Source organism: Eschrichtius robustus, chromosome 9 (genome assembly GCF_028021215.1).
Source record: "Eschrichtius robustus isolate mEscRob2 chromosome 9, mEscRob2.pri, whole genome shotgun sequence".
Taxonomy (NCBI): domain Eukaryota; kingdom Metazoa; phylum Chordata; class Mammalia; order Artiodactyla; family Eschrichtiidae; genus Eschrichtius; species Eschrichtius robustus.
In genome coordinates this window covers 117,485,549-117,506,017 of record NC_090832.1, presented here as the reverse complement: position 1 = coordinate 117,506,017, position 20,469 = coordinate 117,485,549, and the positions used below count along the sequence as shown (strand labels likewise).

Below are 20,469 nucleotides of genomic sequence, written 5' to 3'. Positions count from 1 at the left end.
TGGCAGTTGGTGGAAAAGAGCCGTGTGGCTGATAGGGTCGTGGTGCTCCGGCTGGGTGTCAGGCTTGTGCCTCTGAGGTGGGAGAGCCAAGTTCAGGACATTGGTCCAGCAGAGACCTCATGGCTCCACATAATATCAAACAGCAAAAGCTCTCCCAGAGATCTCCATCTCAACGCTAAGACCTAGCTCCACTCAACGACCAGAAAGCTACAGTGCTGGATACCCTATGCCAAACAACTAGCAAGACAGGAACACAACCCCACCCATTAGCAGAGAGGCTGCCTAAAATCATAATAAGATCACAGACACCCCAAAACACACCACCGGACGCGGTCCTGCCCACCAGAAAGACAAGATGCAGCCTCATCCACCAGAACACAGGCACCAGTCCCCTCCACCAGGAAGCCTACACAACCCACTGAACCAACCTTAGCCACTGGGGGCAGACACCAAAAACAACGGGAGCTACGAACTTGCAGCCTGTGAAAAGGAGACCCCAAACACAGTAAGTTAAGCAAAATAAGAAGCCAGAGAAACACACAGCAGATGAAGAAGCAAGGTAAAAACCCACCAGACCAAACAAATGAAGAGGAAATAGGCAGTCGACCTGAAAAATAATTCAGAGTAATGATAGTAAAGATGATCCAAAATCTTGGAAATAGAATGGAGAAAATTCAAGAAACGTTTAACAAGGACCTAGAAGAACTAAAGAGCAAACAAACAATGATGAACAACACAGTAAATGAAATTAAAAATTCTCTAGAAGGAATCAATAACAGAATAACTGAGGCAGAAGAATGGATAAGTGACCTGGAAGATAAAATAGTGGAAATAACTACTGCAGAGCAGAAAAAAAAAGAATGAAAAGAATTGAGAACAGTCTCAGAGACCTCTGGGATAACATTAAATGCACCAACATTCATATTATAGGGGTCCCAGAAGAAGAAGAGAAAAAGAAAGGGACTGAGAAAATATTTGAAGAGGTTATAGTTGAAAACTTCCCTAAAATGGGAAAGGAACCAGTTAAGTCCAAGAAGCGCAGAGAGTCCCATATAGGATAAATCCAAGGAGAAACACGCCAAGACACATATTAATCGAACTATCAAAAATTAAATACAAAGAAAAAATATTAAAAGCAGCAAGGGAAAAGAAACAAATAACATACAAGGGAATCCCCATAAGGTTAACAGCTGATCTTTCAGCAGAAACTCTGCAAGGCAGAAGGGTGTGGCAGGACATATTTAAAGTGATGAAAGGGAAAAACCTACAACCAAGATTACCCAGCGAGGATCTCATTCGGATTTGATGGAGAAATTAAAACCTTTACAGACAAGCAAAAGCTAAGAGAATTCAGTACCACCAAATCAGCTTTACAACAAATGCTAAAGGAACTTCTCTAGGCAAGAAACACAAGAGAAGGAAAAGACCTACAATAACAAACCCAAAACAACTAAGAAAATGGTAATAGGAACACACATATCGATAACTACCTTAAATGTAAATGGATTAAATGCTCCAACAAAAAGACACAGACTGGCTGATGGATACAAAAACAAGACCCATATATATGCTGTCTACAAGAGACCCACTTCAGACCTAGGGACACATACAGATTGAAAGTGAGGGGATGGAAAAAGATATTCCATGCAAATGAAAATCAAAAGAAAGCTGGAGTAGCAATTCTCATATCAGACAAAATAGACTTTAAAATAAAGACTATTACAAGAGAAAAAGAAGGACACTACATAATGATCAAGGGATCAATCCAAGAAGAAGATATAACAATTGTAAATATTTACGCACCCAACACAGGAGCACCTCAATACATAAGGCACATGCTAACAGCCATAAAAGGGGAAATTGACAGTAACACAATCATAGTAGGGGACTTTAACACCCCACTTTCACCAATGGACAGATCATCCAAAATGAAAATAAATAAGGAAACACAAGCTTTAAATGATACATTAAACAAGATGGACTTAATTGATATTTATAGGACATTCTATCCAAAAGCAATAGAATACACTTTCTTCTCAAGTGCTCATGGAACATTCTCCAGGATAGATCATATCTTGGGTCACAAATCAAGCCTTGGTAAATTTAAGAAAGTTGAAATCGTATCGAGTATATTTTCTGACCACAGAACTATGAGATTAGATATCAATTACAGGAAAAAATTTGTAAAAAATACAAACACATGGAGGCTAAACAATACACTACTTAATAATCAAGAGCTCACTGAAGAAATCAAAGAGGAAATAAAAAAATACCCAGAAACAATTGACAATGAAAACAGGGCGACCCAAAACCTATGGGATACAGCGAAAGCAGTTCTAAGAGGGAAGTTTATAGCAATACAGTTCTACCTCAAGAAACAAGAAACATCTCAAATAAACAACCTAACCTTCCATGTAAAGCAATTAGAGAAAGAAGAACAAAAAACCCCCAAAATTAGCAGAAGGAAAGAAATCATAAGGATCAGATCAGAAATAAATGAAAAAGAAATGAAGGAAATGATAGCAAAGATCAATAAAGGTAAAACCTTGTTCTTTGAGAAGATAAACAAAATTGATAAACCATTGGCCAGACTCATCAAGAGAAAAAAGGAGAAGACTCAAATCAATAGAATTAGAAATGAAAACGGAGAAGTAACAACTGACACTGCAGAAATACAAAGGATCATGAGGGATTACTACAAGCAACTATATGCCAATACAATGGACAACCTGGAAGAAATGGACAAATTCTTAGAAAAGCACAACCTTCCGAGACTGAACCAGAAAGAAACACAAAATATAAACAGACCAATCACAAGCACTGAAATTGAAACTGTGATTAAAAATCTTCCAACAAACAAAAGCTGAGGACCAGATGGCTTCACAGGCGAATTCCATCAAACATTTAGAGAAGAGCTAACACCTATCCTTCTCAAACTCTTCCAAAATATAGCAGAGGGAGGAACACTCCCATACTCATCCTACGAGGTCACCATCACCCTGATACCAAAACCAGATGAAGATGTCACAAAGAAAGAGAACCATGGGCCAATATCACTGATGAACATAGATGCAAAAATCCTCAACAAAATACTAGCAAACAGAATCCAACAGCACATTAAAAGGATCATACACCATGATCAAGTGGGGTTTATCCCAGGGATGCAAGGATTCTTCAGTATATGCAAATCAATCAATGTGATACACCATATTAACAAATTGAAGAATAAAAACCATACTATTATCTCAATAGATGCAGAAAAAGCTTTTGACAAAATTCAACGCCCATTTATGATAAAAACTTTCCAGAAAGTAGGCACAGAGGGAACTTACCTCAACATAATAAAGGCCATATATGACAAACCCACAGCCAACATCGTTCTCAATGGTGAAAAACTGAAACCATTTTCACTAAGATCAGGAAGGAGACAGGGTTGTCCACTCTCACCACTATTATTCAACATAGTTTTGGAAGTTTTAGCCACAGCAATCAGAGAAGAAAAAGAAATAAAAGGAATCCAAATCGGAAAAGAAGAAGTAAAGCTGTCACTGTTTGCAGATGACATGATACTATACACAGAGAATCCTAAAGATGGTACCAGAAAACTACTAGAGCTAATCAATGAATTTGGTAAAGTAGCAGGATACAAAATGAATGCACAGAAATCTCTTGCATTCCTATACACTAATGATGAAAAATCTGAAAGAGAAATTAAGGAAACACTCCCATTTACCACTGCAACAAAAAGAATAAAATACCTAGGAATAAACCTACCTATAGAGACAAAAGACCTGTATGCAGAAAACTATAAGACACTGATGAAAGAAAGCAAAGATGATACAAACAGATGGAGAGGTAAACCATGTTCTTGGATTGGAAGAATCAACATTGTGAAAATGACTATACTATCCAAAGCAATCTACAGATTCAACGCAATCTCTATCAAACTACCAATGCTATATTTCACAGGACTAGAACAAAAAATTTCACAATTTGTATGGAAACACAAAAGACCCCGAATAGCCAAAGCAATCTTGAGAAACAAAAACGTATCTGGAGGAATCAGGCTCCTGGACTCCAGACTACACTACAAAGCTACAGTATAAGACAGTATGATAGTGACACAAAAACAGAAATATAGATCAACGGAACAGGATAGAAAGCCCAGAGGTAAACCCACACACATATGGTCACCTTATTTTTGATAAAAGAGGCAAGAATATACAATGGAGAAAAGACAGCCTCTTCAATAAGTGGTGCTGGGAAAACTGGACAGCTACATGTAAAAGAATGAAATTAGAACACTCCCTAACACCATACACAAAAATAAATTCAAAATGGATTAAAGACCTAAATGTAAGGCCAGACACTATCAAAGTCTTAGAGGAAAACTTAGGCAGAACACTCCATGACATAAATCACAGCAAGATCCTTTTTGACCCACCTCTTAGAGAAATGGAAATAAAAACAAAAATAAACAAATGGGACCTAATGAAACTTAAAAGCTTTTGCACAGCAAAGGAAACCATAAAGAAGACGAAAAGACAACCCTCAGAATGGGAGAAAATATTTGCAAACAAAGCAACTGACAAAGAATTAATCTCCAAATTATACAAGTAGGTCCTGCAGCTCAATATCAAAAAAACAAAGAACCCAATCCAAAAATGGGCAGAAGACCTAAACAGACATTTCTCCAAAGAAGATATACAGATTGCCAACAAACACATGAAAGGATGCTCAACATCACTAATCATTCGAGAAATACAAGTCAAAACTACAATGCGGTATCGCCTCACACCAGTCAGAATGACCATCATCAAAAAATCTATAAACAATAAATGCTGGAGAGGGTGTGGAGAAAAGGGAACCCTCTTGCACTGTTGGTGGGAATGTAAGTTGATACGGCCACTATGGAGAACAGTATGGTGGTTCCTTAAAAAACTAATAATAGAACTACCATACGACCCAGCAATCCCACTAGTGGGCATATACCCTGAGAAAAGCATAATTCAAAAAGAGTCATGTACCACAATGTTCACTGCAGCTCTATTTACAATAGCCAGGACATGGAAGCAACCTAAGTGTCCATCAACAGATACATGGATAAAGAAGATGTGGCAAATATATACAATGGAATATTACTCAGCCATAAAAAGAAACGAAATTGAGTTATTTGTAGTGAGGTGGATGGACCTAGTGTCTGTCACACAGAGTGAAGTAAGTTAGAAAGAGAAAAACAAATACTGTATGCTAACACATATATATGGAATCTAAAAAAAAAAAAAAAAGTTTATGAAGAACCTAGGGGCAGGACAGGAATAAAGAAGCAGACATAGAGAATGGAATTGAGGACACCGGGAAGGGGAAGGGTAAGCTGGGACGAAGTGAGAGAGTGGCATGGACTTATATACACTACCAAATGTAAAATAGATAGCTAGTGGGAAGCAGCCGCATAGCACAGGGAGATCAGCTCGGTGCTTTGTGACCACCTAGAGGGGTGGGATAGGGAGGGTGGGAGGGAGACGCTAGAGGGAGGAGATATGGGGATATATGTATACGTATAGCTGATTCACTTTGTTATAAAGCAGAAACTAACACACCATTGTAAAGCAATTATACTGCAATAAAGATGTTAAAAAATTAAAATAAAAAAAAAAAAAAAAGAAAATGCCTAGTCAACTCCTGTCGTATATTAGGTGCTAACAACGTTGTCTTCCCTGCCTTTCCTTCTGAGGCTCTGGAAGTGATGGAAACCATGGGGAGAAACACAAAGCGATCATCCATCGACACCGTGTCCACAGAAGCAACTGCACATAGTAAGAGTGAGTAGGCTAAAGTGGCGGGTGTGGGTTGGGACAGTGGAGTCCCCACTTCACGTTAGGCCGTCCCCATGATTTGCTGTGACCCTCAGGATGCAGTGGCTGTCACTCTGTGAGCACTTGAGCCGAGGCCTCAGCAGACCTTGCAGGTTCCGCTTCTACTCTTTTAACAGAGAAGAACAAGCTTGACTCCATACTGGATCTGCTTCTTTTACTTTAACCTTTGTATTCTACTACTTTTGCTTCCAGTTAGGAATGTTGCCTCTAGCCTGAAATATACAGAATAGCCCATTCTCAAGGCTCTGACCTTTAAGGGTATGACACGTTTACATTCATATAGAGATGACAAAGTTGCAGAACAGAGAATAACATTTGTCTTGTTCGAGGTTTACAGGAACATTGTGACCCTACCTACACGGACAGCTGCAAGAGCAAAGGATGCTACACAAAGAAGTTTGCAACAAGTAACCACGGCCCTCCCTCACCTGGCCTTTAAAGATGCTTCGCTGAAACTCTTCAGGGAGTTCGGGGGTTTTTTGGGGCACGAGCCACCTGTTCTTCTTGCTCGGCCCTGCAATAAACCTTTCTCTGCTCCAAACGCCGACATTTCGGTATTGTTTGGCCTCACCGTGCGTCAGGCACACGGACTTGCATTCGGTAACACTCTCTTAGGAACCTACCACCACGAGAATCTGCCCGACCTGCTGGAGTCTGGGAGACTGCATGGAGTGGAGATGGGTTCGCCTAGCAGCTGGTCACAGGGGTACAGGTGAGTCCAGCCAAGGCCCGAAGAACTGCCAACAGAAGTGCGGGCTGAAAAAGGCTTGCTGTTTTAAGCCACTAAATCTGGGGGGAGGGGACAGCTTTGTCTGAACAGATAACTGATACAAATACAAGACAACGTGAGGTCATGACTTTTTTCAACCAAACAGAAAATGATGGGAACACAGGTTCAGTTTGGGGAAAGCTTACTCACTGGCTCTGACATAATGACGTAGTACACCAGTTGCTACTGCATAAGTTTAATGAAAGATGGAAATCTCTCACCAGGGGGAATCCAGGGTTTCACGTGCCAATGAATCTTTGCGACTAGAGGTACAGGGGTTAATTTTCCCCAGGCAATATTCTTCTGAGCTTTCTATATTTTCAGAGTTTAGGAAGTGTTGTTATGCATTGTACACGGCAACAGAGGAAAGAGACGGCAAGAGAAGGAAAGCTGGGAAAAATCAGACGTTGAAAATAAAAGGAATTTAGAACAATTTGAGCTTCAGACTGCAGATAACAGAAAGCAAAGCCTGGGTAACTTGGCTTTTTCCTGGGTCAGCCATTGAAAGGATCCTGGCCTTTTTTTCTTCTTTCTTTCTTTCTTTTTTACCCAGTAGAACACTCCACGAGAGCAATTAAATATAACTTAAAAATTGTGTCCTATTGGTTTCTCTTTGTGGAACAGAGAACTAAGTGTGCCTTTGAAGGAAATAGCTTGAAATATATGAATGAAAAATCACCATGCAGCTGTAAAGTGCTCCCCTTATATAGGGGCTAAATTCTGTGATTTGTGTAATAGCTGACTTTGTGCTTATTTTGTGGAAAGTGTGAAGGCTGCACGGTGAGGAAGATGCCTCCCCGCTCCCCAGGGCCAATCAACACGGTCACTGGGGTGGGGCTGCTGGTAAAGCTTACAGACAAATGGGTCATGTCTACTCACCTGGCCCCTTTAGTGCCGGAAGAATGCTGGCCCTGGGCAGTCCGCCCACATTTGGTGACTTGAATGGGAACCCACCAGTTGAAGGGAATTCACCATCCCGTGAAGGCCCCACTCTGGAGCGCTCACGTGCGCACGCGCACACACACACACACACACACACACACACATACACACATGCACACGCACACACGTCAAGGTAGGCGGGGCACAGAGGAGACACTTCTCAGGAGATTCAGGGCTGCAGCCGACAGTGGAAGGGAAGAGAAAGAGTGGGGCTCGTGAGAGGTCAGAGGCCACGCAAAGCACTTTTCTCTGCATCGAGGGAGATGAGGGCAGGTCAGAACAGCGTCCGTCAGCTGGTCCTCCCCTCCCTCCTCTACTTTTCAGGGAGGATAAGAGCTGATGGTTAAGGAGGAGTCACAGAACCCAGGCTCAGAAGATCTCTCTGGGGGTGCCTGGCTTGACCTCCTCGGGGCCTGGAGTCCCTGAGGTTTGGGGTGAAGGCGCCCAGGGATGGACTCTCCCACTGGTGTGGGGTCTCTCATTGCTAGACTGTCCTGATACTGAGCTAAAAGCTGGTGTTCACACTGGGTTCTTGTGCTGCTCTCTGAAGTGACCAAGAACATCTCTTCAAGCTCTTGAAGCAGCTAAAGGCGGGCCACACATTATAAAGAAAGAGCTCTGGGGTAGAGGTTAGCACACTTTGTTTTTGCTCCTGACTAGCCGGCTTCCTGCTTCCTCATGTTCTTTTATTTCTTGTCACACTGATCAGATGCTCCGTATGACTTTCGAAAGGCTGCACTAAGATTGGAACACAAAAGTCTAGCTGTCATGTGATCAAGGCTGACCAGGAGGTGCTGGGGTTTCTCTGAAATATAATACATAGGATTCTGGACGTGACATGGTTAGACTGGAGACTCCAAGCCCAAATGCCTCTAGAGGGAGGCAGGTAATGGAGATGATTGAAAGGGATGGGGAGCTGGTGGTTGGGGCTCCTGGAAAGACAGCAGGCAGTGGTGGAAACCTGTCATTTAAAAGACCTGCCAGTGCAACGGCATCTGTGTAGCTAGCCGTTGAGACGGTCCCCAGTGAGTCCACTTCCAGGTACCCACCGCTCTGTGCAGTCCCCTTTACATTGTCCCAGGGTTGGTCTGTGTGACCCTGAGGTCACACAGGAGGAGGTGATGAGATGTTAGGCTATAAAGGACTGCAGTAGAGGTAGAGACAAGGACATGACCTCACCTCTTCTTAAGAAAACACCAAAATCACAACTAACTGCTGGACAGCCATTGCCAAGAAAACCGCTGGAACATACTAAAAGAGATATCCTACATCCAATGACAAAGAAGAAGCCACAGTGAGACAGTAGGAGGGGCGCGATCACAGTCAAATCAAATCCCATATCCTCTGGGTGGGCGACCCACAAACTGGAAAATAATTATACTGCAGAAGTTCTCCCACAAGAGTGAAAGTTCTGAGCCCCTAGCCTGGGGGTCTGGCAATGGGAGGAGGAGCCCCCAGGGAATCTGGGTTTGAAGGCCAGTGGGGTTTGATCGCAGGAATTCCGCAGGACTGGGGGAAACAGGAACTCCACCCTTGGAGGGCACATACAAGGCCTTGTGTGCACCAGGATCCAGGGGAAAAAAGTGGTGACCTCATAAGGGCCTGGGCAAGACCTACCTATTGGTATTGGAGGGTCTCCTGCGGAGGCTGGGGGCAGCTGTGGCTCACCGTGGGGACAAAGACACTGGCAGCAGCAGTTCTGGGAAGCACTCACTGGCGTGAGCCCTCCTGGAGGCCACCATTTCCTCCCCAAGACCTGGCCCCACCCAACAGCCTGTAGGCTCCAGCGCTGGGAGGCCTTGGGCCAAACAACCAACAGGGCGGAACACAGCCCCACCCATCAGCAGACGGGCTGCTAAAAGTCTTCCTGAGCCCACAGCAGCCTGCTAAACAAACCCCTTGACACGGCCCTGCCTGGCAGAGGGACAAGGCCCAGCTCCAACCACCAGTGGGCAGGAACCACTCCCTCCCGCCAGGAAGCCTGCACAAGCCTCTTAGACAGCTTCACTCACCAGGGAGCAGACAGCAGAAGGAAGAAGAACTACAACCCTGCAGCCTGTGGAAGGGAAACTGCAATCACAGGAAGTTAGCCAAAACGAGACAGCAGAGGAATACTTCCCAGATGAAGGAACAAGATAAAAACCCCAGAAGAACAATTAAGTGAAGTGGATATAGGCAATCTTCCCAAAAAAGAATTCACAGTAATGTTGGTAAAGATGATCAAGATCTTGGAAAAAGAATGGAGGCAAAGATCGAGACGATACAAGAAATGTTAAACAAAGACCTAGAAGAACTCAAGAACAAACAGAGATGACTAATACAATAACTTAAATGAAAAATACACAAGAAGGAATCAATAGCAGAGTAACTGAGGCAGACGAATGCATAAGTGAGCTGGAAGACAGAATGGTGGAAATCACTGCCATGGAACAGGGCAAAGAAAAAAGAATGAAAAGAAATTAGGTCTAAGAGACCTCTAGGACAACATTAAATGCACCAACATTTGCATTGTAGGGGCCCCAGAGGGAGAAGAGAGAGAGAAAGGACCTGAGAAAATATTTGAAGAGATAATGGCTGGAAACTTCCCTAACATGGGAAAGGAAGTAGTTACCCAAGTCCAGGAAGTGCAGAGAGTCCCAGGCAGGATAAACTGAAGGAAGAACACACTGAGACACATAGTAATCAAACTGACAAAAATTAAAGACAAAGTAAAACTATTAAGAGCAACAAGGGAAAAGCAACAAATAACATACAAGGGAATTCCCATAAGGTTATCAGCTGATTTCTCAGCAGAAACTCTGCAGCCCAGAAGGGAGTGGCAGGATATATTTAAAGTGATGAAAGGGAAAAACCTACAACCAAGATTACTCTACCCAGCAAGGATCTCATTCAGATTCGATGGAGAAATCAAAAGCTTTACAGACAAGCAAAAGCTAAGAGAATTCAGCATCACCGAACCAGCTGTGCAACAAATGCTAAAGGAACTTCTCTAGGCAGAAAAGAGAAGGCCGCAACTAGGAACAAGAAAATTACAAATGGAAATGCTCGCTGGTAAAGGCAAACATACAATAAAGGTAGGAAATCATCCACACACAAATATGATATCAAAACCAGCAATCATGAGAAGAGGGAAGTACAAATGCAGGATATTGGAAATGCATTTGAAATTAAAAGACCAGCAACTCAAAACAACCTTGTTTATATATAGACTGCTATATCAAAACCTCATGGTAAGTGCAAACCAAAAATCTACAATAGATACATACACACAAAAAGAAAAAGCAATCCAAATACCATTCTAAAGTTAGTCAGCAAATCACAAGAGAAGAGAACAAAAGAGGAATGGAAGAAAAAAGACCTACAAAAACAAATCCAAAACAATTAACAAAATGGCAATAAGAACATACATATTGATAATTACCTTAAATGTAAATGGATTAAATACCCCAACCAAAAGATGTAGACTGGCTGAATGGATACAAAAACAAGACCCATATATATGCTGTCTACAAGAGAACCACTTCAGATCTAGAGACACACAGAGACTGAAAGTGAGGGGATGGATAAAGGTATTCCATGCAAATGGAAATCAAAAGAAAGCTGGAGTAGCAATACTCATATCAGACGAAGTAGACTTTAAAGACTGCCACAAGAGATAAAGAAGGATACTACATAATGATCAAGGGATCAATCCAAGAAGAAGATATAACAATTTTAAATATATATGCACCCAGCGTAGGAGCACCTCAATACATAAGGCAAATACTAACAGCCACGAAAGGGGAAATCGACAGTAACACAATAATAGTGGGGGACTTTAACACTCCACTTACACTAACGAACAGATCATCCAGACAGAAAATCAACAAAGAAACACAGGCCTTAAATGACACATTAGACCAGATGGACTTAATTGGTATTTATAGAGCATTCCATCTAAAAGCAGAATACACATTCTTCTCAAGTGCACATGGAACATTCTCCATGATGGATCACATGCTAGGCCGCAAAGTGAGCCTCAGTAAATTTAAGAAAACAAATCATATCAAGCATTTTTTCTGACCACAACACTATGAGATTAGAAATCAGCTACAAGAAAAAAACTGTAAAAAACACAAACACGTTGAGGCTAAACAGCCAATGGATCGCTGACGAAAACAAAGAGGAAATCAAAAATTACCTAGAGATGGATGGACCTAGAGTCTGTCGTACAGAGTGAAGTGAGTCAGAAAAACAAATACCGTATGCTAACACATATATATGGAATCTAAGAAAAAAAAAAAGGTCATGAAGAACCTAGGGGCAAGATGGGAATAAAGACACAGACCTACTAGAGAATGGACTTGAGGATACGGGGAGGGGGAAGGGTAAGCTGGGACGAAGTGAGAGAGTGGCATGGACATATAGACACTACCAAAAGTAAAACAGATAGCTAGTGGGAAGCAACCGCATAGCACAGGGAGATCAGCTCGGTGCTTTGTGACCACCTAGAGGGGTGGGATAGGGAGGGTGGGAGGGAGGGAGACGCAAGAGGGAGGAGATATGGGGATATACGTATACGTATAGCTGATTCACTTTGTTATACAGCAGAAACTAACGCAACATTGTAAAGCAATTATACTCCAATAAAGATGTTAAAAAAACCAAACTTAAATTATATTAACATACACGTAAATAAATTCTATAAAAAAAAATTACCTAGAGAGAAATGAAAGTGAAAGCACGATGATCCAAGACCTATGGGACACAGCAAAAACAGTTCTAAGAGGGAAGTTTATAGCAAACAATCTTACCCCAGGAAAGAAGAAAAATCTCAAATAAACAACCTAACCTTACACCTAAAGCAACTAGAGAAAGAAGAACAAAACCCCAAGTTAGTGGAAGGAAAGAAATCATAAAGATCAGAGCAGAAATAAATGAAACAGAGATGAAGCAAACAATAGAAAAGATCAATGAAACTAAAAGCTGGTTCTTTGAAAAGACGGCCGCCTCTGCCTTGGGTACTCTCTCCCTCTCTCGAGCGTGTACTGTCTCTGTGGCCGCACCTCACGAGGACGTCCAGGCAACGAATGAAGGGGCCGATGTGAGGAGGGAATGAGACCTGCCAGCAAGTGCTGCAGTGAGCTGAGAATGGACCCCCCCACCCCCAACCCTGCTGAGCCTTGAGATGACGTTGGGCCCAGCGAGAGCCTGACTCTGAGCCAGAATCACCCAGCCAAGTCACTGCAGGACTCTTGACCTCAGAGACTGTGAGAGTGCAAGTGTCCATAAGTCATAGATAACTAATACAGCATTCTAATTCATTTTAAAGCACCCAAGTACACATGCACATACACTTTGCTGTGCTGGAGAAACAAAATTCAGAGCTCCAATTTACACAACCCTGCAATTCTCAATAAAACCTGGATCCGCAGAAGGTGGAAAGACATGGCTTAAGGTTGTACTCAGAGGTCACCTGGCAGCTTAGATTCTGCCGGAAGCAAGGAGGTAGAATCCATTCAAAACTCAGATCTAAAGCAGGGAGCTATTTTTTCCCCACCACGAGAAACCAAACATCATTTTCCCTATCACTGTAGGGTGACAACAAACATTGGGGAAGAATCTAGAGAAATCTGGACAGAAATCTTGTTCTGTGATACAGAGTACTTGGATTAGAATAGAAAGCCAGGGCAATCTCCAGTTCAATCAAAATAGAAACGCATTTCCCCACTTATTAAAAACCGGGAACAGGCATTTCACAAAAGTATTGGAAAAAGCAACCACTTACCAGAAAGACGATAAATACTTAGTCTCTTACAGTCTATAACCAGAGATGGAAAGGTCTCTTCTCCCCAACCCCCCATAGGGATATCAGAACCCTGGGACACAAGAGCAGATGCTGGGGGAAAGGAAGAGGGCAGGACACTCAGGAAAGGAGAAGGATCCGTCCCTGGTTGAATAAACGGGGAACCCGGACAACTAAGGAGAAAAGAAACCCGTGGACAGGAATTGAGGTGATTCCTCCAGGTAATGCTTTTCACCAGTTACCTTGGTGAAGGATGGAAGGTGTGTTTCAGATTCCTACTAAATACCCTCCAGGCTTTTGCACAGAATCACGCCAACAGTTAAGTTGGGCATAAACTGGACTTTTAATTTCCAGACTTTAGACCCAGTTATTCTCAGGAAATCCTTTTGTTCTGGTGTGAAAGAAACCCTCAGGCTTTGTTCCAGGTGGAGCTCAGAGGAGTGGGTGAGCTCCCCAGTCAGGGGTCCCTTCCAGGGTCCAGCTGAAGCCCTGAGGGAACACAAGCCTTCACAAGAACTAAATCTGTCAACACGACGCAGAGTCAGCATCAGGTAATTTCAGAAAGCGCCAGGAAGTATCATGTATTGTGGAAAACGATAATCAGAGTCTCGGTGAAGCTGGATCAACAGTGCAGGAAGTCAGGAAAAACGCTACGTGCAGTGCTGTGCTTGGCATTTTGTGGAAACACCAAAAATGGCAACTGGGGAGACTGAGAAAAACACGAGGGAAGCAGAGGCCATTGGAAGAGAAGCGCAGAAGAGGACCAGCACCCGATGAAAGGGCCGTGTGTACGGATGGGTGAAATATAAAATGCTGGTAGCTTGTGATTTATGCTGCTTGGAGGAGAATACCCCGTTGTGGGTACAGGAGGCTGTTAGTTGAGGCTGGTTGCAAAACCACTGCACTAAAATGCTTCCCTTTCGCCAGTGTTCCCGTTGATCTTCTACTGACAATCTCAAACAAGACGTTTACGAGACGGTGGGCCGGGGACCCAGAGGACAGAGGTTAAAGAGGAGAGGAAGGGGATGGACGTTCTACCTTCAAGAGGAGTTGAGGTTTCCGGCATCCTGGGCTGTGCATTTCTTCTCTTTTGCTAATTTCAGGTGAGACCCAGTCGGCTGTCACTCACCTAAAGGGAAGATGGGGTGCCAGGCAAGCAGCCTGAGGCGCGGGGCGTCTGGGGCGTTGAAGAGGTGCTGAGGAAGGCGGCTGCCCCAGTATTCCCCTGGTGGCGGTGGGGATAGGAACCCACGATCTGGGCCGACTGCATGTGAAGACAGATTGTATTATCTAAATCCGAATTCATTTATTTTTCCCTAGGTTTTCCTTTACCCGCTTTGTCCTTCTTTTGAAATACAAGGAGCTAGGCCAGTCTGCGGTCACAGTCTCATGGAGATCAGGTGATGAAAGAAAGGAGGAAACAAAGAAAAGATAATGATAAACAAGAAATAAACCAAAAACATGTCCCAATCTGGCTTTTAGGCACTCAGAGGAACAGAAATGACATGTGGACAGAATATCTGGGAGGAAGCACGTTTAAGGGCATTCTTCCCCGCCACCTTCACGACGAAGCAGGAAAGATTTCTTGGCTGTGTCAGACACCACTGGAGGTTTTCTCCCAAGAGCCGATCCCCAAACACAGACCCTCACATCTCTCCAGCCACACCCCCTGCCCTGTCCCTTGACCTACTCGCTGTGGAGGAGTCTGGCCGCAGACCAGGTGCCGGATGCCGACTGACAACTCCGGCGCCCGCTCTCCTCACCAGTGGTCATTTCAGGCGCTGAGACCCAGTTCTGCCACGTAAGACGTGAGTGGACCGTGTTCCTCACAACCTAGGGCGGTCCCCCCTTTGCCTCTCAAAGCGCCGTGTGTGGGGAAGATGCTCGCAGACATCCGGCTGCCAGCCTGGAGGAAGCAGCACACAGACCACAGCTGGGCAGAGCGACAGGAGAGAGCCGAGAGCAGGGGAGCCAGGGTGCCTGCCTCCTGGCTGGGAGCTGTCCTGCCTCTGACCTTCTCGTCACGTAGTGTGGATGATACGTTTCATTCCTGGTTAAGGTAGTGGAGCCCTGCTTCTCTTGTGCCCCGCAGCCAAAGGCACCCTAGCAGGTACCCTGGCTGGAGGAGAAAGGCAAAGAAGAGAAGTGAAGAGAGAAGAGCTCCTGGCAGCGCCTGGGACAAGGGGACGGGCCTCAGGGACCCCCACGATCGGCAGGCATTTCGCCTCTTCGCCCCGAGCCTCTGCTTGGGGACCCCTGCACCCAAGGCTGCCAGCCTTTCTCATGAACGTAGAGCAGCCAGCACGAGCCCTGAGGGCTTCCCACAAGAACTGATGCGTTTCCCTTGAGCAGCAACAATGTTACACGTGTTGAGACGTGCACGTTACATGCAGTATTCGAGACATTTGTTTTTTTTTTTTTTACACGCTCTACAGGGTGGAGCCACCTCCAGCTACTGCCTTATCTCTGTTGAGATTTTCGTGCTCTTTGATGCAACTCTGAAAGGCATTCCCAGTATAGCAGGGTCCGTCACGAAAGCCTCTTTGATAGCAAACTAGTCACCAGAAAGCTCAGCTTGCCCCTAGCTCCCCCTAATTGCATCCTTTGGGCTCTGCTGCCTGGCATTCCTCGGACCTGCTTCTGCCACGTTCCATGTGCTCGTCTGTGCTGACAGCTGTCCGTCTCCTGATACCACCTTCTGTATCTGGAAACAGACCTCAGATGGCCTCACGGTCTGCCTCCCTCCTTGGGTAACAGACGCAGGCCAGATGGCTGTGATCCTGAGCCTCTGCCGGGTACTTGACCGACACAGAGACGGGTCATCTAAAGGCCGTTTCCCAATTTGCCGAATCTGCCACTCTTTGAAGACGATGCAGTGCAGAGGTTTGGCAGCTGAGGTTGGGAGAAGGAGGGGTGGGCCAGTGGCAAAGTCGAATGGCTTCTAAGGGAGGGGGATCTGGCCAGCTGAAGACTGGCCAGATACTTTCATCATCATTATTATTAATATTTAATTAATTAATAATAATTATTAAAGTATTATTAATACTTTCATCATTATTATTCTTGTATATTAAAATACAAATATTTTTAAGCCACCTAATTTATTTTTATTTTATTTTTAAAATGAAAATTGTACATATTTAAAGTGTACACCATGATGACTTGATATACATATACATATAGTGAAATGAAATTGTGGTATAAATTATACAATGGTGTATTACTCATTCTTAAAAAAGAAAGATATCCTGCCATTTGCAACAAGATGGATGAACGTGGAGGCCATTATGCCAAATGAAATAAGCCAGACACAGAAGGACACAACATGCATGATCACACACTCATTATATATGGAATCTAAAAAAGTCATATCCTACCTAAATTTTGAGATTGTATGAAGAGGCTTAAATACTATTGATTGACTAATGGAACATTTCTATCTCTTATTATTAGATTTATAAACTAAAAATACTATTCATATCATATTGGTCAAAATCAGTTTGCTATGGCAACACCACCCTAGTCCCTTACAGTTTACTTTCTTCCTTTTGCTCTTTGTAAATTTCTGGTGACAACATCTGCCTGTTACTTTCCACTTCTCTCGTGCACATGGATGTGGAATTGAAAATTGTTTCCTTTAAAATGTAACATGTAAATTTCATCAAAAAATGATAGCAGGGCTTCCCTGGTGGTGCAGTGGTTGAGAGTCTGCCTGCCAATGCAGGGGACACGGGTTCGAGGCCCGGTCTGGGAAGATCCCACATGCTGCGGAGCAACCAAGCCCGTGAGCCACAATTACTGAGCCTGCGCGTCTGGAGCCTGTGCTCCGCAACAAGAGAGGCCGCGACAGTGAGAGGCCCGCGCGCCGCGATGAAGAGTGGCCCCCACTCGCCGCAACTAGAGAAAGCCCTCGCACAGAAACGAAGACCCAACACAGCCATGAATAAATAAATAAAAACAATTAAAAAAAAATTAAAAAAAAAAAAAGTAACCTATTTACTAAAAAAAAAAAAAAAATGATAGCAAATAAAAACAACATGGAATATTTAATAACCTTTTGTAAGAGTCATTAAATTATAACAATAATACCATCTGTAGTAAAGGGTATCAGATTTGGGAAGAATTATTAAAAGTTACAGATAACCTTAAATTTCATTTGTTTTCCTATTATGGTGTCTTTTAGTTAACAGGCCCGTTGTTTTCCAAATGTAAGTTAGTTATTAATCTCAAGGCCAGTCTGAATTTCTATTTTTCTTTCTGCTATTCATCCACTCTCCCTGAGCTGTTAATGGGCATTGAAATGCCTAAAATATGTAAAGGGAAAACAGAAGTCGAAAAAAAAGAGCCCCAGAAGTGAATGAGCAAATTGATCCAGAATAATTGGGAGTTGGATGCAGTATTATATATTATTTTCTATGGGTAATAAGTGGATTTTAGAAATACTTAAAACATATAGAGGCACTATAAATAAAAATGTATAAATTGAAGTCTACATTTATTTGATAGCTACTTCAGTTTTTTTTTCTATAAAAAGTGAATTTCTGTTTTCCCAAGATCTAACCATGAGGTAAATCAGAGGTCAAGGTTCTGGGCTTCTGTACAGAGCAAGGAGTCAGGAGTCATGGTCTCTTGTGGGTGGGCGGCCAACAAAGCTACTTCAACAGGACAGCAGTCGGCCTCCTGTCACTTGGGGGACTCAGAACCAATTCAGACAGGCATCAACCAGGGAAAAGCAATTCCCTTCTAACCAAAGAGAACTGCACTTGTACGAGATGATGTAGAAAATGCATGGTAGGAGACCTTTCCAATTTGTGGTCTGGAAGAGAACAGGACTTCTGTTTCTATTTGTCTGACCCCTGAGACATCTTTGCAGTAACTGAAAATAGTGTGATGGATAGTGCTGACTCTAGGGGTCTGTGAAAAATGCTTCCCCTCTGGCCAAACATACAAGTAGAATTCATTTTCCATATTCAGAATCTGGATTCTCTGACTTTTATATTTAGGTGTGCTCAGCCAACCGTAAGGACTTCACAGCACGGAAGTGATGCTTTCTGAAGCCCACGTTGGAAGGGTAAGGACCTGCTGTGGCAATACATGCGTTTCCAGTGCGTGTGGACCCAGGGCGAGGGTTGGAGCTGCGTGCACCCCCCGGGGATGCCGTGCTGTGAGTTTGCAGGGGCTCCGGTATGGGCTGAATGGCATCCCGACAAATTCCACGTGCTGAAGTCCCGGCCCTCAGTCCCTGAGAATTCAGAGACAGGGTCTTGAAAGAGATAATGAAGTTAAAATGAGGTCATCTGAGTGGGTTCTAATCCAATATGACTGGTGTCCTTATAAGAGGAGGAAATCTGGACACAGACATGCACAGAGGGAAGAAGAAGTGGAGACACAGGGAGAAGGTGGCCGTCTATGACCCAAGGAGATCTCAGACTTGTAGCCTCTGAAACTGTGAGAAAATAAGTTTCTGTTGTTTAAGCCACCCAGTCTGTGGTACTTTGTTACGGCAGCCCTGGAGCCTAATACAGTTCTGTTCGTAGTAGGAGCTGTCAAACCTCATTAGACAGTCCACGTCTACCCTCGGTGAAGGCTGGTCCCCGGCACCGAGACCAGGAGGAACGCCACCTAAGGAGAGGGGTTTGGTGGCCACCAGTTAGGCCAAGGGCCCCCAGAGTGAGGGAGAGGAAAAGGGCAGTGTCTGAGAGGAGGACCCGATTTTTTAATAGAAAGTCCTCTTCTGCCTTTTTATCACAAAAGCTTTACATGTTCATTGTAGAAATAATAGGAAATACAGATGAACAACATGAAGAAACAAAATATAACTCTGATCCTACCTCTTGGAGGTAACTGTTCATTCATTGTTATAAATCTTTCCAGAATTTTTACTATAAATATATGAATTTACACACACATCCACACACAGCCAAAATGGAATAATTTACTGTTTGTGATCCTTCTTCTATTTCAATAATTTTAGACTTATAGCATCTTTTCTAACGTCTGCTACTTCATTATACCGACTGTATCCTAGGAATGGAATTGGTGGGTGGGAGGCGTCCAAGCTTAGGCAGATGTAAAGGCTCTTGATATCTGTTGCCAACTTGCCTTCCAGAAATCATGTGTCCATTTATATTCGACAAGTCTATTTTGAGTGCTACACAAGCCTTGTAACTGCTAACTCTTGACTCAGCTGTTCATGGGCTTTCAGCCAATTCCTAGGGAGGAGAGTGTGGAGACCAGAGGACACTGAGATCTGTGCCGCCGGTGACTCGGGACACTCGGGGGCTTGGTGTAGGGCCGGGAGGGGTGGCCGGTGCTGGGGGGAGCACTTCCCACCTTAGCACAGCGGCAGGAGGAGGGCACCTGGCAGGTCAAGTGTGCAGCCCAGATGGCAGCTGCGAGCTCCACCAGGAGGGCCTGTGCCGGGTCAGCCGCTGGGCGCTGCTGGGAGAGCCCGTCGTTCCCGGGTGCGCAGGGTGGGAAGTGTAAGGAGGGAACTCCGGGGGCTTCCCTGAGAGTGGGGGGCGGCCCCACGAGCTCTGAATGGGCTGGGAGGGGGCTGAGGGAGCCTGAGGTCACTGTGGGCCCCCGGGTTGTTAATTTTATCCCGCTGCCTGGCAGAACGCAGGTTCTGCTCAGGAGTGGGCACAGCGGGGCTGACAGCCTTTGCGGGCTTTTACGCATTAATGGAAGATGCGATTTGATTTTGGTTCTTTGCCCAGGATAAGAGATCCTGGGGGGTGTTCTTAAGAGGAAAGCCAAGCTAATCTTAAATGAAAAACAAAATGTTTTACTTCATAAACATTGAAATTATACGGCACTCAATAAAACGTGTTGGCAAGTAAGCTTCTGCCACAAAATATGATAAATAAAAAAATAGGTTTGGGCTTTCCTGGTGGCGCAGTGGTTAAGAATCCGCCTGCCAATGCAGGGGACATGGGTTCGAGCCCTGGTCTGGGAAGATCCCACATGCCGCGGAGCAACTGGGCCCGTGAGCCACAATTACTGAGCCTGCGCGTCTGGAGCCTGTGCTCCGCAGCAAGAGAGGCCGCGATAGTGAGAGGCCGGCGCACCGCGATGAAGGGTGGCCCCTGCTTGCC

General features: G+C 44.1%; 1 protein-coding gene across 1 annotated transcript in view; it reads right to left on the bottom strand.

Annotated features, from left to right (window-relative positions):
• The window catches only part of KCNQ5 (potassium voltage-gated channel subfamily Q member 5), a 569,051-nt gene that overhangs the window by 37,332 nt on the left and 511,250 nt on the right, over window positions 1–20,469 (bottom strand). The gene's annotated exons all lie outside the window — the stretch shown is intronic.